Source organism: Protopterus annectens, chromosome 1.part0 (genome assembly GCF_019279795.1).
Source record: "Protopterus annectens isolate FY-2018-M chromosome 1.part0, PAN1.0, whole genome shotgun sequence".
NCBI classification, from domain to species: domain Eukaryota; kingdom Metazoa; phylum Chordata; order Ceratodontiformes; family Protopteridae; genus Protopterus; species Protopterus annectens.
Genome location: NC_056725.1, coordinates 1,897,775,815 through 1,897,790,135, shown reverse-complemented (window position 1 = coordinate 1,897,790,135; position 14,321 = coordinate 1,897,775,815).

The following is a 14,321-nucleotide window of genomic DNA, read 5'->3' as shown; positions in this document are numbered from 1 at the left end:
GGAAAATTTGTAGTAGCAAGAACAAAGGTACTGACAATCTAACCACACAGGAAAGACTGGTTTTGAAGGAATTGAGATCTTCCAACAATGTTAGGTGTATGAAACCCGACAAGGGTGGTGGGATGGTTCTTATGAACAAAATTGATTACTTGGCCTCCATGATGGTTATTCTTGAAGATGACAATACATACAAAAGAGTTTCGAGCAATGAAATCAATCTTGCTTACAAGAAGATTGATTTGTTCCTGTCGGATGCCCTTTTCCAAGGAGCCATCTCTGAAGTAGAATATAATTATCTTTTTGTCAAGAACCCCAGTTTGCCATGTATTTTCGGCATACCTAAGGTACATAAAGGCACCACAAATCTTCAATTTAGACCTATTGTGGCTGCCAGGGGTTCAAAAACTGAACCCCTTGCTTCATTTGTTGATTCTATTTGTAAAACAGCTTTAACTGAGGTTGCCCATGTCCTGAGGGACTCATGGCATTGTCTAGAAAGATTAAGGGAGGTTAATGTAGACAGCAGTTCTTTTGGCTTTCTTACAACTGACGTAGTTAATTTGTTTTCTGTTATCCCCCACTGTTTAGGGCTGGAGATGATCTATGACAGTTTGAACATGAGCCATACTATAGACAAAGGCAGACTCAATCTTCTTCGGGATTTGATGGAAATTGTACTTTCCAACAATTTCATAAAATTTGAGGGTGAAATGTTTCAACAACGCTCTGGAGTGGCAATGGGGGCTAGGTGTGCCCCTGTCTTTGCGAATCTTGTTTTATTAGCATGGGAAAGAACCTTCATTTTTCCATCTAGATATTTTGAGAATATACTCCTTTATAATAGGTTCTTAGATTATTTGCTTATTTTATGGAAAGGGGATGAGGCTGGAGCGGTTGAATTTGTACAATATTTGAACACCACTACCAGTTTTATGAGGTTCACACATGTATGGAACAAAGATAGCATTAATTTTTTGGATATAACAATTTTTAAAGACAATGAAGGGCTATCTAGTACTTTATATAGGAAAGAAAGTTACTCAAATTCGCTTTTACATTTCAAGAGTTGCCACCCTTACCACCAAAGGAAAGGGGTTGCCAAGGGTCAAATGGTGCGCATCTCTAGATTGGTCAGTGATGAGGTGTTATTCAAACAGGAAATTTTTAAGCTTGTTGGTATGCTTATGGATAGGGGTTACCCGCTTCAATTGTTATTAAGTTTAAAGAAGGAGGTTTTTAGGAAAAGAAGCACAGTTTATTCACCTATTCTCATGACTGTACATGAAACTGATGGAGTTAAATGTGAACAAGAGGTGCCTAACCAGATAGTGGCTTTTGGACCATGTTTTGTTTTGAAATTTAATGAAAAAGCAACAGAGATTGCCTTTGCACTACGAAATGCATGGGAATACTGCTTAAGTATTGGTACTAAGGAGATTTTAGGAACACAACCTAGGATAGTGTTTAGTAAGGGGGATAATTTGAAGGTTATATTGGAAAGGGAAACAAGGAATAGAGTATCTAGGATGTCAAAATGTGGCAGTTGTAGAAGTTGTAGGTTTATAGCTGAGGGCACATATATTTGTGTTAAAGGATATCGACAAACGTTGCCATGCCCGGGCAAATGCAATTGCAATACCAAGAACCTTGTTTATATCGCTTCGTGCACTACCTGCGAAGCGTTTTACGTAGGAATGACCATGCGTAGGTTGCGTGATAGAATCACCGAGCATGTTCGATCCGTTAGAAACAAGGATCAACATAATGCTTTATACCTTCACAGTAGTAGATGTAATGGATTTAAAAAGGTTTTGTTTTTTATTATTGATAGGGTTTATGATGAACAGGGTGGTGATATCACTAATAGAGTGGCTCTGTTGGAAGTCTTATGGCAGTTGAGACTCAATGCCATGAGACAACCTGGTATCAACGATTATATTCCAATTAAACCTATCTTGAAACAGAAGGCTAGTTTAGTTTAGTTTAGTTTTATATGACCATTATTTTAAAAACAAATTTAATTATTAAATGTTATTATTATAACAATTTTTATTTTTATATACTATTGTTATAATATACATAAAGTTTTATACATTTTTCTATGTTAATATTGGATGAATTTATAGGATGTATTTTGTGTTATTTCATTTTATTTTACAATTTATACATATTTATTTATGTCAAAATTAAGAGCAAAGGTTACTATATTCTTTTGCTACTAACTATATTCTTTTGCCATTAAGTACATTTTGTGTGAGTTTTGTTTATCAGGATTTGATTGTGTGAATGTGCTTTAATATTAAATTCACTTGGAGGGGAATTAATTTGGAGAGGTTTTGATGATGATGTTAATTATTCAATTATTCAACTATTAAGTTGGTATAAAAGGGTTACAATGTAATTTACACACTGACTCTGAAGAAGCCAATTTTGGTGAAAGCGCTTAGTCGGTGACTGTCAATAAACTACCTTCATTTTACAGCTTGGTGTTGTTGCCTGCTTTTTGGGGCAGTTGTCGTGTTACTGCTATTTTTACGTGTTGGATAGATTATAGGAAAACAAGAAGGATGCTTCATGCTCACTAAATGATTTATAAAAATCATTGCATACCAAGATTATATAGTCCTCGTTCTGAAGGAGGTATGAGCCTCCCTGAAACAGATTACATGTACAGATCTTCAATCGTGGGAATCAACGCATATCTGCTGACCTCACATGACACAAATGTAGTTAAAGTTTTGAAACAATAGGAGAATAAATCTAAGATGACTTCCCTGCTTAGGCCAGGATTCTCATGGGGATCTCATTAAGTTTTAGCAAGTCAGTGACACCATTTGTATTTATTTAGTTGTTTGTTTGTTTTCAGTGACAAGATTATTATTATCATCTTTGATAGCCAAAATAGTGACTTATTTATGTCATTCCTTCAATTTGCATAATGTAGCTTTAAGAAAAACAAAGTTCATTTTGCCAGCTGACATAATTTGTGTCTTTGCTATCTCACAAGTATATGCATAAACTGTAAACTTTTGGAGGTATTTTTATGTCTTGTAATTGTGCCAATGGAAATTTATCTTTACAGTTTCTGCTTTTATATTTAGCTTCTACCTCACTGAGATAAAATGATGATGAACTGAGATTATTACATTTTATGAGGTCTATTTACAGCATGTAATGATTTGAATATTTTTCTTATCTGAGCTATAAACAATTCACAACAAGAAAAAAAAATAGAACTTTCCTAATTTTCAATATTTTCCTAAAGTCATTATTCAAGTAATCTAATCAAGCTGTCACAGCATTAGCTTTCAACAAGAGCAGATCATATTTTTAGATGTTAATATCTGACCTTGTTGATTTATTCTTCAGGACTAAAAACACCAGTCTGGGGTCTAATAAAGGGAATGAAGTAAGATATATGAAGTAAGGATCAAATATAGATTATTATTAGTGATATAACAAAAGTCAGTATAACTGGCTATGCCTACTTTTAAAGCTGAGTAGGTAAACTCCGAGTCAGTAGGGTGAAATCCATGCTCGATATTACTTAGATCAAATTCCTCCATGCCCACCCTTAACATTTCCACTGACATAAGCAGTCAAAACTTACATACAAGAAATCTGTCTAGATCATCATCAACAACAACCCCCTTTTTTCCATTTTCTTCGTGGGGTCCGGGGTGTCATTTCAACTGTCACAATCTCTCACTAGTCAATGCTTCTTTTACCTTTTTCGATACTCATGCTTGATTGTCACAGGTGTTCTCTCACACAATCCAGCCACCTCTTTGCTGGTTGCCATCATTTCCTCTTGCCTTCTTCCGGTCTGTCACAAATCTTCTTCACAAGATTGTCTTCTGCTTTTCTGTACATGTGCCTGTATCACCGTAATTTGTTGTTTTTGTCCTTTTCAGCAACTGGGGCTACTTTGGCTTCTGCTTAGATGTCCTCATTACTTCAGCAGTCCCATAGTGCACATCCTACCAGCCATCTCAGGCACTTCATCTATATCACCTCTAGCTAACTTCTCTGCCATTTCTGCCCAGGTTTCTGTACCATACAGTAGTACTGGTCATGCTACTATTTTGTACACCGTACTTTTCAGCTTCATTGGCATTCTTCTGTCATATATTACCTGTGGCATTCTGTCCCAGTTGGCTGCAGCCCTTCTAATTCTAGCCTAGACCTCCTAATTCTGACTCCCCTTCTCCTCAACCACCCCTCCCAGTTCTCGGCTTCTTCTAATTTCCCCCATTTGCTGCTGTTACAACTACCTTATCTGTAAATAGTTTCATCCCATGTGCCTTCAGTTTTGATTTCCATTCGCCTACCTTTTGCTGAAGATCTTGCTCAGAGTCTGCCTGTAATGTCACATTGTCTGCATACAGCAATTTTGTTGATCTATCCTCTCCAACCTGTTTGCTAATGAAGTCCATCATCAGTATGAACAGCAGTGGGCTCAGAGATGAACCCCGATGCACCCCCCAACTCCCACTGGGAACCCCTCTGTGAGACTGAATACTGTTCAAACTTGAGTCATTGGGTCCTTGCACATAGCCTGCACTAACTCTATTAATGTTCCCAGGACTTTGAACCCCCACAGGACTGCCCAAATCAGCAATCTTCTGATCTTCTCATATGGTTTCCCCAAGTCTAGCAATACCCATTTGGACTCATTCATCATCTCTAGCTTCCTATCAGTTATTTCACTGCAAACATTGAGTTAGTTGTGCTGCATCCTGATCTGAATCTGAACAGCTCATCTTTCATGTTACTTTCTACTATTCATTTTTCAATCACCCTCTCAAGAACGTTCATGTAGTGTGATAGGAGTTTATACCTCTATACTTCCAACAGTTGTAAATGTCCATCCTGTTCTTGAACACTGGCACTAGTATAACTATTCTTCAGTCATCTGGGATATGCCTTTCTCTCCATGGTTACCCTCAGGATCTATTTCTCCCCTATCTCATCCAACATGTTTATCATAGCTGCTGTGACCTCATCTGAGCCTTCTGTTTTCCCTGACTTCATTTTTCTCAGTGCTGTTCTTACTTCTACTATGGTGAGCTCCTCCTCTTCTTTCATTGCAGCTTGTGTGGGGCAGTACAGCTTCTATGAATTCTTTTTCATTCAGAAGCTGCTGGACGTATTCCTTCCATCTACCTTTGATGTATTGTGAAGTGGTGAATAGGTTTCTCCTGGCATCCCTTATAGGAGTGTCTGACTGATTTCTTTATCTTTCTGTCTTTGCCCTGCAATCTGATAGAGTCTCTTTGTGTCATCTACTGAATCACTTTCTAGAAGCTGGTAGAGTGTTCTGATGTCTTGTTCTTTAGTATTGTAACTCCTCTCTTAGCCTCTTTGTAATTCAACCAATATTCCTTCCTAGCCTGGTCCATCTTTTCTATCTTCCACTTCTTCATGCACTTATTCTTTCTTTTGAGGTGCTAGAGCCCTGAGTAATACCTTGAACTGTTGTACTTTCTCTCCAGTCAAGTTCCAGGTCTTCAGCCTGGTCTCTGGTGACCTTAGAGCCTTCTCTGACCACTGATTACCGCTGATTATGGTAAGTAGTGCTTGATGCTGTGGGCTGACTGCTTTACTTGGGATGACTCTGCATTTACTGATTCTACCCCCCTCCCCGTCCTTTCCTTACTAGGAGGAAGTCTACCTAAGTTTCATGTTGGCAATTCTTGTATGTGATCTTGTCACTGTCTTCTTACTGAACCATGTGTTGGTCACCATCAATGTATTTGCTAGACAGAAGTTTAAAATAGCCTCCATTTTTTTATTTCTGTCACCTCACACATGTGGACCCCTGGCAGTCCTTTTATCCTGTTCTGTCTGTCCGGATATGTGCATTCAAGTCACGCATTATCAACACAAACACATATTGTTTTGCTTTACCCAGTAGGTACTGTAATATGACTAATCTTCTTCTCCTAATTTCTTCTACAGTTTTTCTGCTTCCTAATTTCCTAAAACTGCTTTGTACCATGTCTGTTCTGCTTCTCTCCCTGTTTCCGCTATCCATAATCCTAGAGCTAACTCTGCCATAACCACTGAATACCACACCTGGCTATATATAATGTATAAATCCGAGATTAAAATGCAAAAGCCTCCAAGATATGTTGTAATCATGGATAATCATATCTGATTTTATGTAGTATGTGTATTGTATGTCTGACACTGTACACTCTGTGTTGCATATTATACTTTTTTCCTGTGAACTTACATATTCACGATGTACATTATACTCTTTTGTACGTCTAATACATGCCTATTTGACTTGTAATACTGTAATTTGTGTATGTGGAGCTTTTCTCTCTGGGCCTGCTCTTAAAAAATGGTTTGCCAGTGGACTCTCCCAGTAAACAAAAGCAAGAAAATAAATAAATAAATAAATAAATAAAACAGTACAGTATATCTACATTAATCTCATATCCAGACAGCTGGCCAATGCAACCAAGAGCTTCCACAATTTCTGTGATGATCTTTTTGGATCATTCTGTTAGTTTGTAAATATCCACCTGCTCCTACTTTCCCTGAATATCTGTTTATCTCTAGCTCTGCCTTTTGTGTCAAAGACTGTGTACACGTCAAAACAGCAATGGAGGAGAAAGGTACCCTGACCTCATCTTTTGATGCAAATTAAAGGCTGGTAACAGGAACATACCTATCTTGGCAATAAACTTGCCTTTCTGATAGAGGAAAAACACTGTAAATATTTAATTCTCAAGAAGCATGGAGGCTTTTATATGCATAATGTGAAACTGACAGCTGAAATTATCAAATGTTTTCTCCACATCCAGGCTGGTTATCATCTGTGATAAACCCAAATATCTGGCCCTATAGATTAACCACACTGACCTTTTCAGTATCCTACCCTCACCAAGAATGATGCCACAATACAGAGACAAAATGATCAGCTTTAATAATTGGCTTAATTACTGGTGTCATTCTAAGGGGATCCAATGTCTGCCTGCCTGGGATGACATGCTTGACGCTTGCACCTGTCACCCCTGGGCTTCCGGATATTGGCAAAGGCCTTCCCCATAGTGCCTTTTAGGCAAGGCTCAAATGATAAACCTACCACCCTAGAAAACAAAATGGAGAAAACTAAGGGTAATACTGCTCAATGCCAGAAGTCTAAACCTCAAGATGCACGCCTCAAGCCCTCCTCAGTATGGAGAACATCGATGTCTGTGCTGTGACTGAAACCTGGTTCAAGGCTCCTGAGAGCACCCCAGCACTATCAGGTTATACCTCATATCATGCCCGCCCCAAAATCTGGACCGAACCACAAAAGGAGGCGGAGTATCCATATTCATAAAGGATACCCACACCTCCAGGTTAGTGGCAAGCTTTGGAGACCATCCAGGTGCAATTAACCATAGGTAAAACTGCCCTACAGTTTGTAGCATGCTACAGACCACCCTCTTAAACTCAGGAAACCCACACAGCATTCCTGAAGACACTGGAGAGTATGAATGTCTCTCCAAACACCATCATATTGGGTGACTTCAACTACCCAAACATAGACTGGGAACATTACTCAAGCCCCAACACCCTAGCCCAAAGGTTCCTGGAGTTCATAAACTCAAATGCTATGGAACAACTAGTCACCATTCCCACAAGAGGAGAAAATATACTAGACCTGATCATCACAAACATGGGGACAAAATGCTCCACACCAGAAGTATATCCCTCATTGGAGAGATCAGACCATAAATTAATCTCACTGGAGATCCACATCCCACCCCAACCCCAGCAAAAAAGACCACAGTGAAGAACTTCTCAAAAGCAAACTTCACACTTCTTAAGACTGGAGTGGTATCCTTCAAGGCCCCCGAGCCAGTGGAAACCACAACCCACGCTGCTGAAACCCTTACAAATGCCTTCTACGAGCACCTCCAGGAGAGTATGGATCAAGCAATCCCTAATAAAATCAAGACCCTTTCCACCAAAGGCAGGCACCCAGTCTGGTGGACCCCAGCCATAAACAAACTCTACAACAAGAGGAGAAAGCTACTACATGACAGAGCAAAATCCCTAAAAGGGAAGGCATCTCTGATCACTACTAGCAAAAAACTACGATCACTCATAAAATCATCCAAGGCCAACATTGAGAGAAAAATCGCTAATGACACAAAAGACAATCATAAGGCCTTCTTTAGCTATGTTAGAAACCTGGGTGGAAACTCCCAGATATGCTCAGAATTAGTCCAAAATGATACAAAAATCACTGAACCCACAGACATTGCCAACATACTGGCAGACAGGTTCAGTGCAAATTTCTCTCCCCCCCCCAAAAGGAGAAATATCTATCCCATCAGAGTCTAGCCTCACAAACATCTCAGATACCCAGGTGAGAGCTGCTCTCTCTAAAGCAAAAAGCACAGCATCAATGGGACCGGACGGTGTCCCCGGCTGTGTGCTACATGAACTCAATGAGGAACTAAACCCACACATAAGGCTGCTGTTTAACCTTAGCCTTACTACAGGATACAAAGAATGGCGTCGGCAACTGTGGTCCCACTCCACAAAGGCGGTGCTTCTACGGACCCTGGAAATTACCGCCCCATAAGCTTGATGAGCCTTGTCTGCAAAGCTATGGAGAGGATCATAATGGAACTCATAAATAAAGACATTGGGGACCTACAGACACTGGATCCTACCCAATTTGGCTTTGTCAAGGGCAGATCCTGCCTCTTGAACTTGGTCGACTTTTTCAAACAGTCACTAAGGCAATTGATGAGGGTAAGGCAGTTCACACAGCCTACCTTGACCTAGCAAAGCACAATACCCCACTCGGGCATCATAGAAAAGCTCACCAGCTTAGATGTAAACCCATATGTCACAAGATGGGTTGCAAACTGGCTCAAGGACAGAACCCACAGGGTTAGAGTTGCTGGTGCCATGTCAGACTCTAAGCCGGGTCACGGGCTCAGTCCTGGGCCCCTCTTGTGCGGCATTTATTTTTCTGAAGTGCAGGCAAACATAGGGGGATTGTGGCTGACAAAATTTGCAGATGACTGCAAACTGGGCACCATAATTGACACTCCATCAGACACAGACATCCTCCAGAGAGGTCTCATAGAAATGGATAACTGGTGCCAGAGTCATGGCCTTAAGCTAAATGCCAAAATGTATAGTCATACCCTTTGGGGAAAACAAGGTAACCCCTAATTACCACATAGGTGGTAATCCATTAAACAAGGAAGACGTTATCAGGGACCTGGGGACCCAAGTTGACAGTAACCTCTCTTTTGACACTCACATTGCCAAAGTGGTTAGGAAGACCTTCTACATTGCCCACCTGATCATGAAGGGATTCACATCCAGATCAGGAGAGGTCATTGTACCCCTGTACTCTTCACTTATCAGACCAATGATTGAGTACAACGCCCCATTCGGAATGTACCTTACCCGACACCTGCAGCAGTTGGAAAGACCCCAAAAGTTCCTCACCAAAAGGATAAAGGGCTCAAACATATTGTCATACTGCCCGACTGAAGAAACTCCAGCTCTATTCAGTCGCATACCGCCTGCTCAGAGGTGATCTGTGCCTGACATACAAGGCCATGTCCAACCCGAATTAATGGACATGCTCCACCTCAAAAAATCCAAATCCACCAGAGCCACGAGAGCAAGAGACTTAAACCTCAACACGGATATAAATAGGACGTGCTGGAGGGAAAGATTCATCACCCAGAGACTCCTACACTATGGAACAGAATCCCAGTCCATGTGAGGCAGAGCCCCTCACTGACTCTGTTCAAGATAAATCTTGACGAGTGGATGGGAGATCGTAGGTTTACCCCGGGAATCATCTCTGTGTCACTGCTGGACAGAGGCACAGCAAACTAATGGGTATAGTATTCTCATCCTAAGGGGTGGTAAAAGCCACACACACTCTGGCTAGGCTTATAAATGCCCTAGGGCAGATAGCCTAGTATGAACCTATGAACCTATGAACCTATTTAATCCTATGTCTGACTGCTCGTGAAAAATTGCACTGGTCTCCCCTACCTGGACAGCCAACACCCCTGCCAGATTGTTGTTGAGAACCACAATCAAATGTTTTTTTTTTTTTAAACAGTCTTCTGTTTCAGAAAATGTTATTGTAAATCTGTTTTTTTTTTTTAAACTTGGTCTTCTAAATTATTTGGAAATACCAACAACTCTTTAGTCCAGTTAAGTATGACCTAGTTAATAATACAGGGTCTAAAAGCTGAATATATCTCATCTCCTCCTTACTACTCTATCCCAGCTCCCCTTCCAAAAGAAGTCCTGTCCCATCTGTCAATGGAGCCTCATGTTCTGGCTGACTACCATCACTTACCTCTCTCTTAGAAGCATCATCTTGTAAGGGAATCCCAGTAACTTTCTCTGCTGTGGCTGAAATCCTACGTCACTGCTACTGACCAGCTCCCTTCTGAAATATCCACATCAACAGCTCCAGATGGAGATTTGGACTGTGTCTGCATTTCCCTCCCTAATGCCTTCCCCCAGGCTTGCCTCCTTGCCTAGTTGCATGTAACAGTTTGCACACAAGGTACGGTACTGTCCAAAATATTCTTCATGACTTGGTAGTACTGCCACTACTTTGAAGAAAGTCCAAAAACTGTCTGCTGTTAATTAAGCCAAATATAGAATTCATAAAGTAGTATCTCTTTCACTGGCAGTCAGACAAAGCAGTCTCAAAGGCACGTGCCCTAGAATTCACTAACCCCATACAGTGTAAAAAATGTTCACCGTTTTCTCAGATAAACAACAGTGCATAAATGCAAGTGCAATAAATATATATCAACCAAAGTTTAAAGGTTAATAAAGAAATTTTACTTAACTTCTTGTGGCTTTTCCCACTTAGGGGTCACCACAGTGGATCACCTGTCTGCTCATGAGTGGCAGTGGAGTTTTACAGTGTCAAGTTGCCAGCCTGCCGCCCAACCTTCCACAGAAGGCACACACATGCACACACTCACACCTAGGGCCAATTTAGAGTGTCCAGTCCACCTACAGCATGTCTTTGGGAGGAAACTGGAGAAAACCCATGCAACCACAGGGAGGACATGCAGACTCCACACAGAGTGCACCCCAGCTGCGAATCGAACCAGAGAACCACTTGCTGTGAGGCAGCAACACTAACCGCTGCACCATCGTGGCAACCCAAAGAAATTTTACTTAACTAATAAAGAAAATAGTGTAAATACAAAGCAAAATATATGTAGGCTGGCACAGAAGGAAAATGAAAAGAAAATACAGCAAACACAGAAAGGTCTCATACAAAAAACCTAACTCCAAGCAACTACATTTTCTAGCTAGCTTGTTGCAGGAACACTGAGCCTGCCATTGCTAATAACTCACAGATGTCATGATTCCATTAACAAGCATCATCAGCAACAATAACTGTTTTTTCTTCTACTACTTTTTCAAATGCTATATCATGTAGTTATATAGCAACTATCATAAAATTATACAGACAAAAAAATCCCTTTTTAGCCACAGTGCTCACTTGTCTATCACATCATCATTGCTTTGGAAATACATCATAAAGTAGCATAGCACTCACCAAGGTTCATACCTTTTACCAAACCTCATCAAAACACATCATTTTCTTCAAAACGTTAATCCTAATGGTGTCTTAAAGTTTGTATAGCCATTACATTCCACTGCCCTCTTTCCTTGTTTGTCACAATAAATACCATCATGTATTCAGGATCTGCAGATCTCCCTGTTCTTTGGCATCTGGCAGATAAATCTGTCAGTTTTACTATGATAACATACACTGCAGAAGAGAGAAAAGAGAACAACTGGAGAAAAAGAAAGAGAATACATTGGTACATTCAGCCTAAAAGTTTCGAAACAGGTTCATAGGTTCATAGTTAAGTACTAGGCTAGCTGCCCTAGCAGGCATTTTAAGCATAGCAAAGTTCTGTTTTTGTGTTTGAATCAACGTATTCCATTTCTTGTGAGATTGGCCTTACCCATCCCATGGTTGATAATTATATGTTACCACTAGTGTGAATAACTGGGATCATACCATAAATAATTTCAGGAGATCCATGCATGGGATAAAACATTTAGGAGCTGCTTCTGTCCATTAGTAGTAGAGGGGTCAGTCCTGGGCTAAACATTTTGTTTCCCATCCATAGATCCAAGTCAAAATGGCAACCTTTATCCTGGTGTTACCCCATGTTTTGCACTAACACCTAACCCAGGTATACAAACATATTAAAATACTTGGCATCTGCAAACAATGTGAGCACACCCTTCTTGGTTAAATAGGGTATGGGACATAAAGAAAATGTAGCTATACAAAACCCATAAAAGAAAAAATGGTTAAAGAAATGTTTAAATGGGAAACTTTCCGCCTATCTGTTATAAAGAGAGGAATTTAAGAAATGGGTAGTAGAAGTTATTTGGGAGTTATTAGGGAAGATGTAAAGTAGCTCAGAAGTTAGAGCTGGTGAGTGGGATAAAATAAAAGTAGAGTTTAAAAATAAGGTCAAAATAAAAGAAAAAGAGATATGGTTAAGAAGTAGCAAGAATTATTTAAAGAAGCTGACATATTGAAGTATTTCAAAATAAGGGGAACCTCATAACGCAAAAAGAGGAGCAACTGCAGAGTGCTAGGGGGGAAATAAGGGAGTTGGTAAGCAACTGTTTTTGATAATAACTCCAGAGAAGAAAAAAATCTTTTAGCACAACAAATTAGGCAACAGAAAGCAGTATCCTTTCCCAAAGGGAGCACCCCAGAAAACTACAGTCCCATCTCATTAATAAAGATAGAAACAAAAATAATTGCCAGGACATTAACAGGAGATATTCCTCTCCAACAACATTCAGAAGACACAATGGAGATTTGCCAACAGCAGAAGAGAGGGACCAGTGCTCATAAGACCATTCATTAACAAGAACTATATGGACTCCAGTCATGCCCTGCAGCAGTGCTGTTCAGAGATTTTCAGAAAGCCTTTGATTCACTAGGATTGTACTATTATAGGACACAAACAGATGTTTTAGCATTTGTCAGCAGTTTATAAAATACTGCCAGTACTATATTATGGCCCCTTAGCATAGGCTATTACAAACGAAACAAAGTTATTAGGTTTTATGCTATAATTTGGGACAAGGTAGGGATGCCTGATCTCCCCATAGAGCTTCAAAGTAGATGTGGAGACTCTCACACATTATTTTGCTAAATATTATCATATTTGGGGTATACTTATAAGCACATCTGGAACACTCACTATTATCTGGTTTTCAGATTATAGTGTTCCATCTAAAGGAAGAAGAATAACATTTAGAAAAGGCATGCAGATAATACAAATATTTGAAAAGATACTATATATAGGACATTCTTTCAAAGGCTCAAATTGCCCTTTAAACACAATAGGTAATGTGCTGAAGGCAAAAGCAGTAGGAGTAGGCATTAGCTGGAAGAGTAGCATATACTATACCTATGAAACTAGGCAAAACCTAGGGAACCTTTAACAAGAAAAATAACCAGATAGTTTGAAATTTGTATAAAGTAGGGACATGTGGAAATAGAAAAAGCACAAATGGGTCTGCCAAGTTTAGAGGTAAACGAGGCTGAACAATAAACAGAGAGGTGGAGATGAGATAGAAATGGTGATGTATAGCTAATCCGCAGGCATGTCCCCAGGACTAGATAGGACAGAAATTTAAAAGGAGGAAAAGCACCAACGTCCTAGAAAAAGCTGTGGTCACTGTAATACCTAAGGACAGCAAAGAATCGTCTGATCCAGCTTCATATAGGCACCTTTCAATTTTAAACCATGATTATTAAGTGATTATAAAGAGTTTGTGTCTCTAATGACTAAACAAATGTCAAAAGTATTGCCAAAGTTGACAGATATAAATCAATGCGGTTTTGTGGAGGGGAGGCAAACATTTGACAACATTAAGGAAACAGTGAAGGTCCGGGGGAAGCAGAATGCAAGACAATACAGCTGCTGTTGGTGGGTCTTGACGCAGAAAAAGCATTTAACAGATTAAGCTGGGATTTTATGAGTAGGGCAATGGAAGCATTTGTATTCCCTGATACAACAATAAGGTTAATTAGAAGGATATATGATGGATCAGAGGCAAAAATTAAAGTGGGAGGGTTCCTCACTGATAAGTTGAGTCTAAACAGAGGAACCAAGTTGTGGTGTCCTCTTTCCCCTTTGTTATTTGCATTACATTTAGAACCACTGACAAAGAAAATAAGGGACTCAGAAATGTAAAGATATAATCGATATGGTAATCAAGAACAGTTGGCTTTATTTGTAGATGATATTATTTTGTAC